Here is a 19,502-nt window from a genome sequence, read left to right on the forward strand (position 1 = left end):
GCTTCCGCTGCCGCCCCCGCCCCCCCCCCCTGGGAATCCCTGATGACGTCAGCGCGCACAGCGCGCGCTGACATCATCAGGGATTCCCTGCGCTCGGGAAGCCATTTGCTTCCTGCGCGCCAAGGAGAAAGGTACGTTTCTCGTGTCCGGCGGGGGTTTGGGGCCGCAAAGAGGCATCAGGGGAGAGGAAAGAGATTTTCCTTTCCCCTGAAGTCTCTTTGCAGGGCATTTCTGCCTCACGATCGCGCACAGCGTCGCGATCGTGCGGCGGAAATGCCCCCACTAGCACCAGGGATTGTAAATTTAGCGTTTCGGAAGCGACCCCTTGGGCAAGGGTCGCTTCCAGGTGGGCAGACATTTTCTCGACGATTTTCTGCCCCCCCTGGGGGCAAATCGGCCCGTTATTTCGGCCGTTTTGCCCCCAGGGGGGGCAGAAATAAACCACTGGCACCAGGGATTATTTGTTTTGGCAATGTTTGTTTTGGGAAGCGACCCCTTGGGTAAGGGTCGCTTCCTGGGGGCCATTATTTTGTCGTTTATTTTCTGTCCCCCCTGGGGGCAAATCGGCCCGTTTTTTTTGCCGTTTTGCCCCCGGGGGGGTCCGAAAATGCCCACTAGCACCAGGGATCGTGAAATTAGCTTTTAGGAAGCGACCCCTTGGGCAAGGGTCGCTTCCAGGTGGGCAGCCATTTTATTTTCGATTTTCTGCTGACCCTGGGGGCAAATCGGGCCGTTATTTCGGCCGAAATAAACCACTGGCACCAGGGATTTTTTATTAGTGCATGTTTGTTTTGGGAAGCGACCCCTTGGGTAAGGGTCGCTTCCAGGGGGCCTTGATTTTGTTGTTTATTTTCTGTCCCCCCCCCCTTGGGGCAAATAGGGCCTTTTTTTGCCGTTTTGCCCCCGGGGGGGGGGGCAGAAAATGCCCACTAGCACAAGGGATCTTGAAATTAGCTTTTAGGAAGCGACCCCTTGGGCAAGGGTCGCTTCCAGGTGGGCTGTGATAATATTTTTGTTTTTCTGCCCCCCCGGGGGGCAAATCAGCCTGTTTTTTTTAGTTGCTTTGCCCCCAGGTGGGGGCAGAAATTCCCCACTGGCACCAGGGAACTGTTTTGAGGCAATGTATATGTTTTGGAGGCGACCCCTTGGGCAAGGGTCTCTTCCTGGTGGCAAGTAATTGTTTTTGAATTTCTGCCCCCCCTTGGGGCAAATCGGAGTGGTGGTATGTGCACGGAGTGCTGCTTGGCTGGCGGTGTGTGTGGAGTGGCGCATGGCTGGATGGTGTGCGTGGAGCGGTACTTGGCTGTCTGTGCACGGAGTGGTGCTTTGCTTGCGGTGTGCGTGGAGTGGCGCTTTGCTTGCGGTGTGCGTGGAGTGGTGCTTGGCTGGCGGTGTGCGTGGAGTGGCGCTTGCGGTGTGCGTGGAGTGGTGCTTGGCTGGTGGTGTGCGTGGAGTGGTACTTGGCTGTCTGTGCGTGGAGTGGTGCTTGGCTGGCGGTGTGTGTGGACTGGTGCTTGGCTGGCGGTGTGCATGGAGGGGTGCTTGGCTTGCGGTGTGGTGCTTGGCTGGCGGTGTGTGTGGAGTGGCGCTTGGCTGGATGGTGTGCGTGGAGTGGCGCTTGGCTGGATGGTGTGCGTGGAGTGGCGCTTGGCTGGATGGTGTGCGTGGAGTGGTGCTTGGCTTGCGGTGTGCGTGGAGTGGCGCTTGGCTTGCGGTGTGCGTGGAGTGGCGCTTGGCTTGCGGTGTGCGTGGAGTGGCGCTTGGCTGGCGGTGTGGCGCTTGGCTGGCGGTGTGGTGCTTGGCTGGCGGTGTGGTGCTTGGCTGGCGGTGTGTGTGGAGTGGCGCATGGCTGGATGGTGTGCGTGGAGTAGTACTTGGCTGTCTGTGCACGGAGTGGTGCTTGGCTGGTGGTGTGTGTGGAGTGGACTTTGGCTGGATGGTGTGCGTGGAGTGGCGCTTGGCTGGATGGTGTGCGTGGAGTGGCGCTTGGCTGGATGGTGTGCGTGGAGTGGTGCTTGGCTTGCGGTGTGCGTGGAGTGGTGCTTGGCTTGCGGTGTGCGTGGAGTGGCGCTTGGCTTGCGGTGTGCATGGAGTGGCGCTTGGCTTGCGGTGTGCGTGGAGTGGCGCTTGGCTGGCGGTGTGGTGCTTGGCTGGCGGTGTGGTGCTTGGCTGGCGGTGTGTGTGGAGTGGCGCATGGCTGGATGGTGTGCGTGGAGTAGTACTTGGCTGTCTGTGCACGGAGTGGTGCTTGGCTGGTGGTGTGTGTGGAGTGGCGCTTGGCTGGATGGTGTGCGTGGAGTGGTGCTTGGCTTGCGGTGTGCGTGGAGTGCGCTTGGCTTGCGGTGTGCGTGGAGTGGCGCTTGGCTTGCGGTGTGCATGAAGTGGTGCTTGGCTTGCGGTGTGCATGGAGTGGCGCTTGGCTTGCGGTGTGGTGCTTGGCTGGCGGTGTGTGTGGAGTGGCGCATGGCTGGATGGTGTGCGTGGAGTAGTACTTGGCTGTCTGTGCACGGAGTGGTGCTTGGCTGGAGGTGTGTGTGGAGTGGTGCTTGGCTTGCGGTGTGCGTGGAGTGGTGCTTGGCTTGCGGTGTGCGTGGAGTGGCGCTTGGCTTGCGGTGTGCGTGGAGTGGCGCTGTGCTTGCGGTGTGCGTGGAGTGGTGCTTGGCTTGCGGTGTGCATAGAGTGGTGCTTGGCTTGCGGTGTGCGTGGAGTGGCGCTTGGCTAGTGGTGTGGTGCTTGGCTGGCGGTGTGTGTGGAGTGGCGCAAGGCTGGATGGTGTGCGTGGAGTAGTACTTGGCTGTCTGTGCACGGAGTGGTGCTTGGCTGGCAGTGTGTGTGGAGTGGCGCTTGGCTGGCTGGTGTGCGTGGAGTGGTACTTGGCTGTCTGTGCATGGAGTGGTACTTGGCTGTCTGTGCATGGAGTGGTGTTTGGCTGGCGGTGTGTGTGGAGTGGCGCTTGGCTGGATGGTGTGCGTGGAGTGGTTCGTGGCTGTCTGTGCACGGAGTGCTGCTTGTCTGGCGGTGTGTGTGGAGTGGTGCTTGGCTGGCGGTGTGCGTGGAGTGGCGCTTGGCTTGCGGTTTGGTGCTTGGCTGGCGGTGTGTGTGGAGTGGCGCATGGCTGGATGGTGTGCGTGGAGTAGTACTTGGCTGTCTGTGCACGGAGTGGTGCTTGGCTGGTGGTGTGTGTGGAGTGGCGCTTGGCTGGATGGTGTGCGTGGAGTGGTGCTTGGCTTGCGGTGTGCGTGGAGTGGCGCTTGGCTTGCGGTGTGCGTGGAGTGGCGCTTGGCTTGCGGTGTGCGTGGAGTGGTGCTTGGCTTGCGGTGTGCATGAAGTGGCGCTTGGCTTGCGGTGTGGTGCTTGGCTGGCGGTGTGTGTGGAGTGGCGCATGGCTGGATGGTGTGCGTGGAGTAGTACTTGGCTGTCTGTGCACGGAGTGGTGCTTGGCTGGATGGTGTGCGTGGAGTGGTGCTTGGCTTGCGGTGTGCGTGGAGTGGCGCTTGGCTTGCGGTGTGCGTGGAGTGGCGCTGTGTATTGCGGTGTGCGTGGAGTGGTGCTTGGCTTGCGGTGTGCGTGGAGTGGTGTTTGGCTGGCAGTGTGCATGGTCTGTCGCTTGGATGGTGGTGTGGGTGGACTGGCGCTCGGCTGGCGGTGTGTGAGTACCTACTTTCTGTTGGTCACTACACACACTGCTAGTTGAGTGACACTGTACTCAGTCCATCATTTTGTGTAGTTGCTGTGGCAGATATTTTGGTGTGTGAAAGTGATGGGCCCTTGAATGGCGCTGTCTGCTGGTGTGAGTGTTGTAATGTGATGGGTCTGCGGCTGGTGGTGTGAATGTTTTGTATGTGTCACACGTACGAAAGGTGTATGAATGTCCTTACTGCCCCCGTGTGATGGGGGTACTGGTAGGAGCAGAAGACCGACTGGCACCAAAGGGGTTAGGCAGTAAAATAAATTCAAAAAATTAACCAGTGTCTTGATGTTAAACCTCATCTAATCCCAATTGGTCTTTGCCCTATTTGATGGCCCCTCTGTGCAAATGTAAATTTGGGGGGCAAATTTGTGTGTGGTTTTTTCAATTGTTATATTGTTTGTGAAATGTGGTAGTAATTTTTTTATCTTCTCCATTTTTGCCTTGTTCCAGGCTTTTGCTGTTTGGATTGTTGTAGGTTGCGGGTCCGTTACTGTTGGTTTTGCAGCTTGTGTAGTTGCTTGTGCTTGGTAAGTGAATGTATTTTGTACTACTTTCCCTTGTTTTTTGTCTTTTTGAAAAAGGTTGTACTTATATCACTTTGTGTGGCTCTGTTTCTTTTTTTCTTCAGCATTAGTGTTTTATGTGCACTTTGATTTCTAATTTGTTTTTTTTCTTTTCTTTCTAGTGGGATATCATTTCTTTTTGCTGTGTCTCAGCAGAGTAGGTGCTGGTGAGTGTAGCTGTATTTGGTAAGAGTGAAATTGTTTTGGATTGTATTGATCTTTGTGTGAAAGCCTTACCTTGTTTACTTCTTACTTTGCACAGTGTAGGTTGTTGTTCACTTGTGTGTGCTGTCTTTCTTTGTAAGGATAATGGCTAGTCGCAGGATTACTGCTCAGCAGGTTCTTAGTTTGCTTTTTGAGTCTTCCTCTGACCATGGTTCAGAGACTGACTCTGATTCGGATTTGGAGGTTGGTGGAGAAGATTCAGGCAGTGAGTTTTCTCTTTGCCTGCATTCATCATCATCGGATGAAGAACCTTCTTCTAGTGCTGATGAAGTGTCTATGGTAGCGGAGGACATTGTTGCGCCGGTAGTGGACCAAGAGGCAGCTGTGCTACTTCCTAGGGCTGCAAGGTATCCTTTCTTTTTACGTCGGCATGAGGCAGGTGGGCTACAGCCTGCGCCCAAAAGGCTTCACATTGCTGTGGTGCGCCAAGCGGCATCTGGTGCTGTTAGGCTTCCTATTGTTGTAGAGCGGCAAGGTGCATCAGGGTCTGATTTGTTTTCCGGTGGTGTAGTGCAGCAAGAAGCTTCTCAGGCTGCTGGGCTTCCCGTTGGTGAAGTGCTGCAAGAGGCATCTGGGGCTGGTAGGCTTCCCATTGTTGTAGAGCAGCAAGATGCATCTGGACCTGCTTTGTTTCCCGGTGGTGTAGTGCAGCAAGAGTCTTCTGGGGATGCTATGTTTTCTGTTGGTGATGTGCAGCCAGAAGTATCTGTGGATGTTAGGCTTCCCGTACGTGTACAGCAACAAGTGGCTTCTGGTCTGCAGGCTGAGGTGGCTGCTCCCCCCGTTCATTGGGATGGCCTCTGGGTTCCCCCTGGCATGGTGCAGCCGGCATTGCCAGAGTTCACTGGTTTTCCTGGGTGTAGAGTGAATACTGAGAATTTTCAGCCAATACATTTTTTTCAGTTGTTTATGGACGATGTGTTTTTGCAAAATATTGTTGACCAAACCAATTTGTATGCAGAACAGTTTTTGAGGGACAATAGTGCCAGGCTTAAGCCCCATTCTAGAGCTACTCTGTGGACTCCCACAAATGTTGAAGAGATGAAGAAGTTTTTGGGTTTAACTTTTTTGATGGGCTTGCTAAGGAAGCCATCAATGTCTTCATATTGGTCCACTAGTCCCTTGATGACAACAGTGAATACTGAGAATTTTCAGCCAATACATTTTTTTCAGTTGTTTATGGACGATGTGTTTTTGCAAAATATTGTTGACCAAACCAATTTGTATGCAGAACAGTTTTTGAGGGACAATAGTGCCAGGCTTAAGCCCCATTCTAGAGCTACTCTGTGGACTCCCACAAATGTTGAAGAGATGAAGAAGTTTTTGGGTTTAACTTTTTTGATGGGCTTGCTAAGGAAGCCATCAATGTCTTCATATTGGTCCACTAGTCCCTTGATGACAACAGCTATATATCCAGCAGTCATAAGTCGTGATCGGTTTTTGCTTCTTCTTCGGATGATGCATTTTGTTGATAATGGTTTAGCCTTGGCACGCGATCACCCTGATTGTGACCGTCTGTTTAAAATTCGGCCTGTCCTTGATCACTTTGTTGATCGTTTTTCTGAGATCTTTGCTCCTGGAAAAGAAATTGCAGTGGATGAGTCTTTGCTATTGTTCAAGGGCCGCTTGGTTTTTAGGCAGTACATTCCTAGTAAGAGGGCACGCTATGGAATCAAACTGTATATGTTGTGTGACAGTGAGACTGGATATGTCTACAATTTCAGGGTGTACACTGGTAAGGAGTCCAGCATTAACCCTCCTGGTTGTCCTTCCACTTTTGGAGTGACTGAGAAGATTGTATGGGAACTAGGTAGAGGATTATTTCACAAAGGCCACCATTTGTATGTAGATAACTTCTACACTGGTGTGCGGTTGTTCAAGGAGTTGGCCAAAGTGGGCACTGTTGCTTGTGGCACAATGCGCAGTAACCGGAAAGGTTTCCCAAAGGAACTTGTTTGCAAAAGGCTTGTGAGGGGACAGTCTACTGCATTGCGATGTGGGGAGCTTCTGGCTGTGAAGTTTTCAGACAAGAGAGATGTGTACATGCTGACTACTATCCATGACGAAAGTACTGTACCTCAGCCTGTTTGGGGTCAGGTTGCTGAAGTGCGCAAACCTGTGTGCATTCTAGATTACAATAAGTACATGGGTGGTGTTGACCGAGTAGATCAGAGGTTGGAACCTTATGATGCTATTCGAAAGGCTTACGTTTGGTACAAGAAATTGGCTATTCATCTTTTCCATTTGGCATCCTTCAATGCTTTTGTTGTGTTCCAGAAGTCTTGTCCTGAGTCGAAGATGCCTTTTGTTAAGTTTCAGGAGTCTGTAATAGCCAGCCTTGTACTAGTGGAGCAGGCAAGTGTTCCTAGATTTGGAGTGGTGGAGGAGGTGGCTAGATTGAAAGATCGCCACTTTGCTGAATTCATTCCTCCCACTACTGCAAAAGACTTTCCGACTAGAAGATGCAGAGTCTGTTGGCGTAGAGGCGTGCGGAAGGAGTCTCGTATGTACTGCCCTGACTGTCCTTCTAAGCCTGGATTGTGTCTGTCAGCTTGTTTTAAATCATACCACACGAAAAAGAAGTATTGGGAGTTTTAATGAGCTGTGAAGTGAATTGCCTGGTCTGTATTCTGTAAAAAAAATTGGTTTGTTTCAAGGTTTGGCTTTAGTGCAATGTGTTTGGTTTTAGAATTTGTGTAAGTTGATTTGTAGGTATTTCCATTTGTTTAGTGTTTTTTTGAAAAGAATAATTCTAAATGTGATTGTGGTGTGTGCAGGCTGGCGCTTGGATGGCGGTGTGCGTAGACTGGCGCTTGGCTGGAGGTGTGTGTGGATTGGTGCCTCCCTGGCAGAGTGCATGGTTTGGTGTTTTGCGGGTGGTGTGTGTGGATTTTTGTTTGGCAGGCGGAGTGCATGGTTAGGTGCTTGGCTGGCAGTGTGAGTGTATGGTGCTTGGCTGGTGGAGTGCAAGGAATGGTGTTTGGTTGGCGGTGTGTGTGGAGTGGCGCTTGGCTGGATGGTGTGCGTGGAGTGGCGCTTGGCTGGATGGTGTGCGTGGAGTGGTGCTTGGCTTGCGGTGTGCGCGGAGTGGTGCTTGGCTTGCGGTGTGGTGCTTGGCTGGCGGTGTGTGTGGAGTGGCGCATGGCTGGATGGTGTGCATGGAGTGGTACTTGGCTGTCTGTGCATGGAGTACTGCTTGGCTGGCGGTGTGTGTCGAGTGGTGTTTGGCTGGCGGTGTGTGTGGAGTGGCGCTTGGCTGGATGGTGAGCGTGGAGTGGTACTTGGCTGTCTGTGCACGGAGTGGTGCTTGGCTGGCGGTGTGCGTGGAGTGGCGCTTTGCTTGCGGTGTGCTTGGAGTGGTTCTTGGCTGGCGGTGTGCGTGGAGTGGTACTTGGCTGGCGGTGTGCGTGGTGTGGTACTTGGCTGTCTGTGTGCGCTGAGTGATGTTTGGCTGGCTGTGTGCATGGTTTGGTGCTTGGATGGTGGTGTGGGTGGTCTGGCGCTCGGCTGGCGGTGTGTGAGTACTAACTTTCTGTTGGTCACTACATACACTGCTAGTTGAGTGACACTCTACGCAGTCCATCATTTTGTGTAGTTGCTGTGGCAGATATATGGGCGTGTGAAAGTGATGGGCCCTTGAATGGCGCTGTCTGCTGGTGTGAGTGTTGTAATGTGATGGGTCCGCGGCTGGCGGCGTGAATGTTTTGTATGTGTCACACGTGCGAAAGGTGTATGAATGGCCTGTAAAGAGGTTGGTGCCTTGACGTGGCTTTACAGCTCACGAGCTGTGAGTCAGTGGTTCAGTTTATCATACTTTCAATTATACGCAGTGTATTTCATTTTTGTGAAATTACTTGCAAATAAAATTGTATGTACTGAATCATCACTCATCCTCGTGCCAAATCCAACCAGTATGTGTGTGTGTTTGCGGTTTAGATGGCTGTCCAGTAATATTTGTTTTTGTTTTCCCTTTTAGAAGTAGGGTGTACCTTGTCCCTTTTTGTGAATGTTGTAATGTGTTGCTTTTCCTTCCGGATGGTGTCAATGGCCTGGTGTGTAACAGGTATGAAAGGTGCGTGAATGGCCTGTAAAACGGTTGGTGCCTTGTCGTGGCTTTACAGCTCACGAGTTGGGAGTCACTGGTTTGGTTTTTATGCATTTATTTATTGGCAGAGCATTTCATTTTTTGAAATATCTTGTTAATAAAATTTTATGTACTGAACCATCACTCGCCCTCGTGCCAAATCCAACCTGTATGTGTGTGTCTTTGAGGAATAGTTAGCCGTGCTTGAATGTTTGACTTTTGAGTAACTCTGTTACGGTGTACATTATAGCTATAAATAACTTACTAAATTTAGATTTTATTGTTAAACCATGGAAGTATATGGTCATGTCTTTCTGGTGAATTTTATTGATTTTTTTCCACAATCTCCTGCAAACTTGAAATTGTCGGTCAAAATTTCCTTGAATCACACGCTCTCAAATTGAAAACTTAATTCGCCACCGTACAATTTGGACCGTTTCCTTTTGCAGCCACTATGCCTACCCACGCAAGTGAGGTACCATTTTTATCGGGAGACCTGGGGGAACGCTGGGTGGGAGGAAATTTGTGTGAGCCCAGTGACGCCACACTTTCCCACGCAAAAAAAGTATGTAAACACTGATTTTTCCAGCAAAAATTGAGGTTTACAAGGGATTCTGGGTAAAGGAACGTTGGAGGATCCACGCAAGCCATACCTCCTTGGAAGCCCCTGGGTGTCTACTTTTCTGAAATGTGTGGGTTTAGTAGGTTTCCCTACATGGCCGTCTCGCACGGGGCCAAAAACCCAGTTAACCCCTCTTTCAAAAGCTGGTGCTATTGACATTCAATAGCCCCAGCTTTTGCAAGAGAGTTTACCTGGGTTTTTGGCCCCGTGCGAGACGGCCATGTAGGGAAACCTACCAAACCCACACATTTCTGACAAGTAGACACCCGGGGGCTTCCAAGGAGGTATGGCTTGCGTGGATCCTCCAACGTTCCTTTACCCAGAATCCCTTGCAAACCTCAATTTTTGCTGGAAAGATCATTTTTTACACACTTTTTTTGCGTGGGAAAGCGTGGCGTCACTGGGCTCACACAAATTTCCTCCCACCCTGCGTTCCCCCAGGTCTCCCGATAAAAATGGTACCTCACTTGCGTGGGTAGGCATAGTGGCAGCAACAGGAAAAGGTCCAAATCGTACGGAGGAGACATTACAATAACCAATAGCAAGATTACCTTCTTTTTTTAGGGGGGGGGGACTGAGTTATTGGACCGGGGCTCGGCGGGCATCTTTGGTAACTACCAAACCCAAACATTTCTGAAAACTAGACACCCGGGGGAGTCTGGGGAGGTATGGCATGCGTGGGTCCCCCAATGTTTTCCTACCCAGAAATCCCTGCAAACCATAAATTTAGGTTAAAAAAACAGTTTTCCATACATTTTTGCGTGGGATCGCCGTGTCGGCACAAATGTCCTACCACCCTGCGTTCCCCTTGTTCTCCCGAGTAAAATGATACCTCACTTGTGTGGGTGGGCCAAAGGCCTGTGACTAAGGCAGGGGGGCTTAATTTGCAACACTGAAATACTACTTTTTTCAACATTCATTTTTGGCCTGTTCTGCTTTGGGGCACCCACACAAGTGAGGTATCCTTTTACTCAGGAGAACAGGGGGAGCGCTGGGTGGTAGGACATTTTTGCCGGCACGGTGATCCCACGCAAAAAAGTTTGGAAAAGTGATTATTTTACCTAATTTTAAGGTTTGCAAGGTGGTCTGGGTAGGAAAACGTTCGGGGACCCACGCATGCCATACCTCCCTGGACTCCCCCGGGGGTCTACTTTTCAGATCTGTTTGGGTTTGGTACTTTCCAAAGAATACCACCGAGCCCCGGGCCAAAAACTCAGGTGCCCCCCCCCAAAAATGAAGGTTGTTTAGCAATTTGGTATTGTAAATTCACCACCGTACAATTTGAACCATTTCCTTTCGCAGCCACTATGCCTACCCAGGCAAGTGAGGTACCATTTTTATCGGGAGACCTGGGGGAACGCTGGGTGGGAGGAAATTTGTGTGAGCCCAGTGACGCCACGCTTTCCCACGCAAAAAAAGTGTGTAAAAACTGATTTTTCCAGCAAAAATTGTGGTTTGCAAGGGATTCTGGGTAAAGGAACGTTGGAGGATCCACGCAAGCCATACCTCCTTGGAAGCCCCTGGGTGTCTACTTTTCAGAAATGTGTGGGTTTAGTAGGTTTCCCTACATGGCCGTCTCGCACGGGGCCAAAAACCCAGGTAACCTCTCTTTCAAAAGCTGGTGGTATTCAATGTGAATACCACCAGCTTTTGCAAGAGGGGTTACCTGGGTTTTTGGCCCCGTGCGAGGCGGCCATGTAGGGAAACCTACCAAACCCACACATTTCTGACAAGTAGACACCCGGGGGCTTCCAAGGAGGTATGGCTTGCGTGGATCCTCCAACGTTCCTTTACCCAGAATCCCTTGCAAACCTCAATTTTTGCTGGAAAGATCATTTTTTACACACTTTTTTTGCGTGGGAAAGCGTGGCGTCACTGGGCTCACACAAATTTCCTCCCACCCTGCGTTCCCCCAGGTCTCCCGATAAAAATGGTACCTCACTTGCGTGGGTAGGCATAGTGGCGGCAACAGGAAAAGGTCCAAATCGTACGGTGGAGACATTACAATAACCAATAGCAAGATTACCTTCTTTTTTTAGGGGGGGGGACTGAGTTATTGGACCGGGGCTCGGCGGGCATCTTTGGTAACTACCAAACCCAAACATTTCTGAAAACTAGACACCCGGGGGAGTCTGGGGAGGTATGGCATGCGTGGGTCCCCCAATGTTTTCCTACCCAGAAATCCCTGCAAACCATAAATTTAGGTTAAAAAAACAGTTTTCCATACATTTTTGCGTGGGATCGCCGTGTCGGCACAAATGTCCTACCACCCTGCGTTCCCCTTGTTCTCCCGAGTAAAATGATACCTCACTTGTGTGGGTGGGCCAAAGGCCTGTGACTAAGGCAGGGGGGCTTAATTTGCAACACTGAAATACTACTTTTTTCAACATTCATTTTTGGCCTGTTCTGCTTTGGGGCACCCACACAAGTGAGGTATCCTTTTAGTCGGGAGAACAGGGGGAGCGCTGGGTGGTAGGACATTTTTGCCGGCACGGTGATCCCACGCAAAAAAGTTTGGAAAAGTGATTATTTTACCTAATTTTAATGTTTGCAAGGTGGTCTGGGTAGGAAAACATTCGGGGACCCACGCATGCCATACCTCCCTGGACTCCCCCGGGGGTCTACTTTTCAGATCTGTTTGGGTTTGGTACTTTCCAAAGAATACCACCGAGCCCCGGGCCAAAAACTCAGGTGCCCCCCCCCAAAAATGAAGGTTGTTTAGCAATTTGGTATTGTAAATTCACCACCGTACAATTTGAACCATTTCCTTTCGCAGCCACTATACCTACCCACGCAAGTGAGGTACCATTTTTATCGGGAGACCTGGGGGAACGCTGGGTGGGAGGAAATTTTTGTGAGCCCAGTGACGCCACGCTTTCCCACGCAAAAAAAGTGTGTAAAAACTGATTTTTCCAGCAAAAATTGTGGTTTGCAAGGGATTCTGGGTAAAGGAACGTTGGAGGATCCACACAAGCCATACCTCCTTGGAAGCCCCTGGGTGTCTACTTTTCAGAAATGTGTGGGTTTAGTAGGTTTCCCTACATGGCCGTCTCGCACGGGGCCAAAAACCCAGGTAACCTCTCTTTCAAAAGCTGGTGGTATTCAATGTGAATACCACCAGCTTTTGCAAGAGGGGTTACCTGGGTTTTTGGCCCCGTGCGAGGTGGCCATGTAGGGAAACCTACCAAACCCACACATTTCTGACAAGTAGACACCCGGGGGCTTCCAAGGAGGTATGGCTTGCGTGGATCCTCCAACGTTCCTTTACCCAGAATCCCTTGCAAACCTCAATTTTTGATGGAAAGATCATTTTTTACACACTTTTTTTGCGTGGGAAAGCGTGGCGTCACTGGGCTCACACAAATTTCCTCCCACCCTGCGTTCCCCCAGGTCTCCCGATAAAAATGGTACCTCACTTGCGTGGGTAGGCATAGTGGCGGCAACAGGAAAAGGTCCAAATCGTACGGTGGAGACATTACAATAACCAATAGCAAGATTACCTTCTTTTTTTAGGGGGGGGGGACTGAGTTATTGGGCCGGGGCTCGGCGGGCATCTTTGGTAACTACCAAACCCAAACATTTCTGAAAACTAGACACCCGGGGGAGTCTGGGGAGGTATGGCATGCGTGGGTCCCCCAATGTTTTCCTACCCAGAAATCCCTGCAAACCATAAATTTAGGTTAAAAAAACTGTTTTCCATACATTTTTGCGTGGGATCGCCGTGTCGGCACAAATGTCCTACCACCCTGCGTTCCCCTTGTTCTCCCGAGTAAAATGATACCTCACTTGTGTGGGTGGGCCAAAGGCCTGTGACTAAGGCAGGGGGGCTTAATTTGCAACACTGAAATACTACTTTTTTCAACATTCATTTTTGGCCTGTTCTGCTTTGGGGCACCCACACAAGTGAGGTATCCTTTTACTCGGGAGAACAGGGGGAGCGCTGGGTGGTAGGACATTTTTGCCGGTACGGTGATCCCACGCAAAAAAGTTTGGAAAAGTGATTATTTTACCTAATTTTAAGGTTTGCAAGGTGGTCTGGGTAGGAAAACGTTCGGGGACCCACGCATGCCAGACCTCCCTGGACTCCCCCGGGGGTCTACTTTTCAGATCTGTTTGGGTTTGGTACTTTCCCAAGAATACCACCGAGCCCCGGGCCAAAAACTCAGGTGCCCCCCCCCCCAAAATGAAGGTTGTTTAGCAATTTGGTATTGTAAATTCACCACCGTACAATTTGAACCATTTCCTTTCGCAGCCACTATGCCTACCCACGCAAGTGAGGTACCATTTTTCTCGGGAGACCTGGGGGAACGCTGGGTGGGTGGAAATTTGTTGATCCACGCAGATTCCGGAACTTTCCACCACAGAAATGTGAGGAAAATGCGTTTTTTTCCCAATTTTTTAGCTTTGCAAGGGATTCTGGGTAAGAGAACCTGGGGGTAGGCAGTCGAGTCACCCCATCCTGAATTCCCCTGGGTGTCTACTTTTCAAAAATGTATAGGTTTGCTAGGTTTCCCTAGGTGCCGGCAGAGCTAGGATTCAAAAACAAAAGGTAGTCTCTTTGCCCAAAACGTGCACAATTTCACTGAAAAATTGAGTTGTGACCACGTTGCGTTTTGCACTGTTTCCTGTCGCAGCCACTATGCCTACCCAGGCAAATGAGATACCATTTTTCTCGGGAGACCTGGGGGAACGCTGGGTGGGTGGAAATTTGTTGATCCACGCAGATTCCGGAACTTTCCACCACAGAAATGTGAGGAAAATGCGTTTTTTTTTCCAATTTCTTAGCTTTGCAAGGGATTCTGGGTAAGAGAACCTGGGGGTAGGCAGTCGAGTCACCCCATCCTGAATTCCCCTGGGTGTCTACTTTTCAAAAATGTATAGGTTTGCTAGGTTTCCCTAGGTGCCGGCAGAGCTAGGGTTCAAAAACAAAAGATAGTCTCTTTGCCCAAAACGTGCACAATTTCACTGAAAAATTGATTTGTGACCACGTTGCGTTTTGCGCTGTTTCCTGTCGCAGCCACTATGCCTACCCACGCAAGTGAGGTACCATTTTTCTTGGGAGACCTGGGGGAACGCTGGGTGGGTGGAAATTTGTTGATCCACGCAGATTCCGGAACTTTCCACCACAGAAATGTGAGGAAAATGCGTTTTTTTTTCCAATTTCTTAGCTTTGCAAGGGATTCTGGGTAAGAGAACCTGGGGGTAGGCAGTCGAGTCACCCCATCCTGAATTCCCCTGGGTGTCTACTTTTCATAAATATATAGGTTTGCTAGGTTTCCCTGGGTGCCGGCAGAGCTAGGGTTCAAAAACAAAAGGTAGTCTCTTTGCCCAAAAAGGCCACAATTTCACTGAAAAATTGAGTTGTGACCACGTTGCGTTTTGCACTGTTTCCTGTCGCAGCCACTATGCCTACCCAGGCAAGTGAGGTACCATTTTTCTCGGGAGACCTGGGGGAAGGCTGGGTGGGTGGAAATTTGTTGATCCACGCAGATTCCGGAACTTTCCACCACAGAAATGTGAGGAAAATGCGTTTTTTTTCCCAATTTCTTAGCTTTGCAAGGGATTCTGGGTAAGAGAACCTGGGGGTAGGCAGTCGAGTGACCCCATCCTGAATTCCCCTGGGTGTCTACTTTTCAAAAATGTATAGGTTTGCTAGGTTTCCCTAGGTGCCGGCAGAGCTAGGATTCAAAAACAAAAGGTAGTCTCTTTGCCCAAAACGTGCACAATTTCACATAAAAATTGAGTTGTGACCACGTTGCGTTTTGCGCTGTTTCCTGTCGCAGCCACTATGCCTACCCACGCAAGTGAGATACCATTTTTCTCGGGAGACCTGGGGGAACGCTGGGTGGGTGGAAATTTGTTGATCCACGCAGATTCCGGAACTTTCCACCACAGAAATGTGAGGAAAATGCGTTTTTTTTCCAATTTCTTAGCTTTGCAAGGGATTCTGGGTAAGAGAACCTGGGGGTAGGCAGTCGAGTGACCCCATCCTGAATTCCCCTGGGTGTCTACTTTTCAAAAATGTATAGGTTTGCTAGGTTTCCCTAGGTGCCGGCAGAGCTAGGGTTCAAAAACAAAAGGTAGTCTCTTTGCCCAAAACGTGCACAATTTCACTGAAAAATTGATTTGTGACCACGTTGCGTTTTGCACTGTTTCCTGTCGCAGCCACTATGCCTACCCACGCAAGTGAGGTACCATTTTTCTCGGGAGACCTGGGGGAACGCTGGGTGGGTGGAAATTTGTTGATCCACGCAGATTCCGGAACTTTCCACCACAGAAATGTGAGGAAAATGCGTTTTTTTCCAATTTCTTAGCTTTGCAAGGGATTCTGGGTAAGAGAACCTGGGGGTAGGCAGTCGAGTCACCCCATCCTGAATTCCCCTGGGTGTCTACTTTTCAAAAATATATAGGTTTGCTAGGTTTCCCTGGGTGCCGGCAGAGCTAGGGTTCAAAAACAAAAGATAGTCTCTTTGCCCAAAAAGGCCACAATTTCACAGAAAAATTGAGTTGTGACCACGTTGCGTTTTGCGCTGTTTCCTGTCGCAGCCACTATGCCTACCCACGCAAGTGAGATACCATTTTTCTCGGGAGACCTGGGGGAACGCTGGGTGGGTGGAAATTTGTTGATCCACGCAGATTCCGGAACTTTCCACCACAGAAATGTGAGGAAAATGCGTTTTTTTTTCCAATTTCTTAGATTTGCAAGGGATTCTGGGTAAGAGAACCTGGGGGTAGGCAGTCGAGTCACCCCATCCTGAATTCCCCTGGGTGTCTACTTTTCATAAATATATAGGTTTGCTAGGTTTCCCTGGGTGCCGGCAGAGCTAGGGTTAAAAAACAAAAGGTAGTCTCTTTGCCCAAAAAGGCCACAATTTCACAGAAAAATTGAGTTGTGACCACGTTGCGTTTTGCGCTGTTTCCTGTCGCAGCCACTATGCCTACCCACGCAAGTGAGATACTATTTTTCTCGGGAGACCTGGGGAAACGCTGGGTGGGTGGAAATTTGTTGATCCACGCAGATTCCGGAACGTTCCACCACAGAAATGTGAGGAAAATGCGTTTTTTTTTCCAATTTCTTAGCTTTGCAAGGGATTCTGGGTAAGAGAACCTGGGGGTAGGCAGTCGAGTCCCCCCATCCTGAATTCCCCTGGGTGTCTACTTTTCAAAAATATATAGGTTTGATAGGTTTCCCTGGGTGCCGGCAGAGCTAGGGTTCAAAAACAAAAGGTAGTCTCTTTGCCCAAAAAGGCCACAATTTCACAGAAAAATTGAGTTGTGACCACGTTGCGTTTTGCGCTGTTTCCTGTCGCAGCCACTATGCCTACCCACGCAAGTGAGATACCATTTTTCTCGGGAGACCTGGGGGAACGCTGGGTGGGTGGAAATTTGTTGATCCACGCAGATTCCGGAACTTTCCACCACAGAAATGTGAGGAAAATGCGTTTTTTTTTCCAATTTCTTAGCTTTGCAAGGGATTCTGGGTAAGAGAACCTGGGGGTAGGCAGTCGAGTCACCCCATCCTAAATTCTCCTGGGTGTCTACTTTTCAAAAATATATAGGTTTGCTAGGTTTCCCTGGGTGCCGGCAGAGCTAGGGTTCAAAAACAAAAGGTAGTCTCTTTGCCCAAAAAGGCCACAATTTCACAGAAAAATTGAGTTGTGACCACGTTGCGTTTTGCGCTGTTTCGTGTTGCAGCCACTATGCCTACCCACGCAAGTGAGGTATCATTTTTCTCAGGAGACCTGGGGGAACGCTGGGTGGGTGGAAATTTGTTAATCCACACAGATTCCAGAACTTTCCACCACAGAAATGTGAGGAAAATGTGTTTTTTTTGTCATAATTTTAGCTTTGCAAGGGATTCTGGGTACCAAAACCTGAGGGTAGGCAGACGAGTCACCCCATCCTAAATTCCCTTGGGTGTCTAGTTTTCATAAATGTATAGGTTTGCTAGGTTTCCCTATGTGCTGGCAGAGCTAGGACTCAAAAACAAAAGGTAGTCTCTTTGTCCAAATAGCACAAGATTTCACTGGGAAATTGAGGTGCAACCGCGTTGCGTTTTGCGCTGTTTCGTTTTGCAGCCACTATGCCTACCCACGCAAGTGAGGTATCATTTTTCTCAGGAGACCTGGGGGAACGCTGGGTGGGTGGAAATTTGTTGATCCACGCAGATTCCAGCACTTTCCACCACAGAAATGTGAGGAAAATGTGTTTTTTTTGTCATAATTTTAGCTTTGAAAGGGATTCTGGGTAACAAAACCTTGGGGTAGGCAGACGAGTCACCCCATCCTGAATTCCCCTGGGTGTTTAGTTTTCAAAAATGTATAGGTTTGCTAGGTTTCCCTATGTGCTGGCAGAGCTAGGACTCAAAAACAAAAGGTAGTCTCTTTGTCCAAATAGCACAAGATTTCACTGGGAAATTGAAGTGCAACCACGTTGCATTTTGAGCTGTTTCGTGTCGCAGCCACTATGCCTACCCACGCAAGTGAGGTACCATTTTTCTCGGGAGACCTGGGGGAACGCTGGGTGGGTGGAAGTTTGTTGATCCACGCAGATTCCAGCACTTTCCACCACAGAAATGTGAGGAAAATGTGTTTTTTTGTCATAATTTTAGCTTTGCAAGGGATTCTGGGTAACAAAACCTGGGGGTAGGCAGACGAGTCACCCCATCCTGAATTTCCCTGGGTGTCTAGTTTTCAAAAATGTATAGGTTTGCTAGGTTTCCCTATGTGCTGGCAGAGCTAGGACTCAAAAACAAAAGGTAGTCTCTTTGTCCAAATAGCACAAGATTTCACTGGGAAATTGAAGTGCAACCACGTTGCGTTTTGAGCTGTTTCGTGTCGCAGCCACTATGCCTACCCACGCAAGTGAGGTACCATTTTTCTCGGGAGACCTGGGGGAACGCTGCGTGGGTGGAAATTTGTTAATCCACGCAGATTCCAGAACTTTCCACCACAGAAATGTGAGGAAAATGTGTTTTTTTTGTCATAATTTTAGCTTTGCAAGGGATTCTGGGTAACAAAACCTGGGGGTAGGCAGACGAGTCACCCCATCCTGAATTCCCCTGGGTGTCTAGTTTTCAAAAATGTATAGGTTTGCTAGGTTTCCCTATGTGCTGGCAGAGCTAGGACTCAAAAACAAAAGGTAGTCTCTTTGTCCAAATAGCACAAGATTTCACTGGGAAATTGAAATGCAACCACGTTGCATTTTGAGCTGTTTCGTGTTGCAGCCACTATGCCTACCCACACAAGTGAGGTACCATTTTTCTCGGGAGACCTGGGGGAACGCTGGGTGGGTGGAAGTTTGTTGATCCACGCAGATTCCAGCACTTTCCACCACAGAAATGTGAGGAAAATGTGTTTTTTTTGTCATAATTTTAGCTTTGCAAGGGATTCTGGGTAACAAAACCTGCGGGTAGGCAGACGAGTCACCCCATCCTGAATTCCCCTGGGTGTCTAGTTTTCAAAAATGTATAGGTTTGCTAGGTTTCCCTATGTGCTGGCAGAGCTAGGACTCAAAAACAAAAGGTAGTCTCTTTGTCCAAATAGCACAAGATTTCACTGGGAAATTGAAGTGCAACCACGTTGCATTTTGAGCTGTTTCGTGTCGCAGCCACTATGCCTACCCACGCAAGTGAGGTACCATTTTTCTCGGGAGACCTGGGGGAACGCTGGGTGGGTGGAAATTTGTTAATCCACGCAGATTCCAGAACTTTCCACCACAGAAATGTGAGGAAAATGTGTTTTTTTTGTCAAATTCTAAACTTTGCAAGGGATTCTGGGTAACAAAGCCTGGTGGTAGGCAGTCGAGTCACCCCATCCTGAATTCCCCAGGGTGTCTACTTTCCAAAAATGTATAGGTTTGCTAGGTTTGCCTAGGTGCCGGCAGAGCTAGGGTGCAAAAACTACAGGTAGGCACTTTGCCATAAAAGGGTCAATTTGTAACTGCAAAATTGAGGTGTGACCACGTTGCATTTTGCGCCGTTTCCTATCGCAGGCACAAGGCCGACCCACACAAGTGAGGTACCGTTTTTATCGGGAGACTTCGGGTAATTCAGATTTGTAAATCAACTGTTATTACCTAATGAGCTTTCTAGCATTTCTCCCTTTCAATGACAGACATTGTGTAAAAAAAAAATGTTTTTGAAAAATGACCAAAAATTCTCAAGCTAGTATGGGTATTCCCAATTTTGAAAATGTGCAATTATATACTGTTTCTGAACTCTATATTTTGTACCCAAATCAGAAATACATAGGTGTCTTTCATACAGATTTTTCCATGTATACATTTTCTAAGACAAAGTGCTCTATACCCAGTAAA

This window comes from Lissotriton vulgaris, chromosome 3_1, assembly GCF_964263255.1.
Source record: "Lissotriton vulgaris chromosome 3_1, aLisVul1.2, whole genome shotgun sequence".
NCBI lineage: Eukaryota > Metazoa > Chordata > Amphibia > Caudata > Salamandridae > Lissotriton > Lissotriton vulgaris.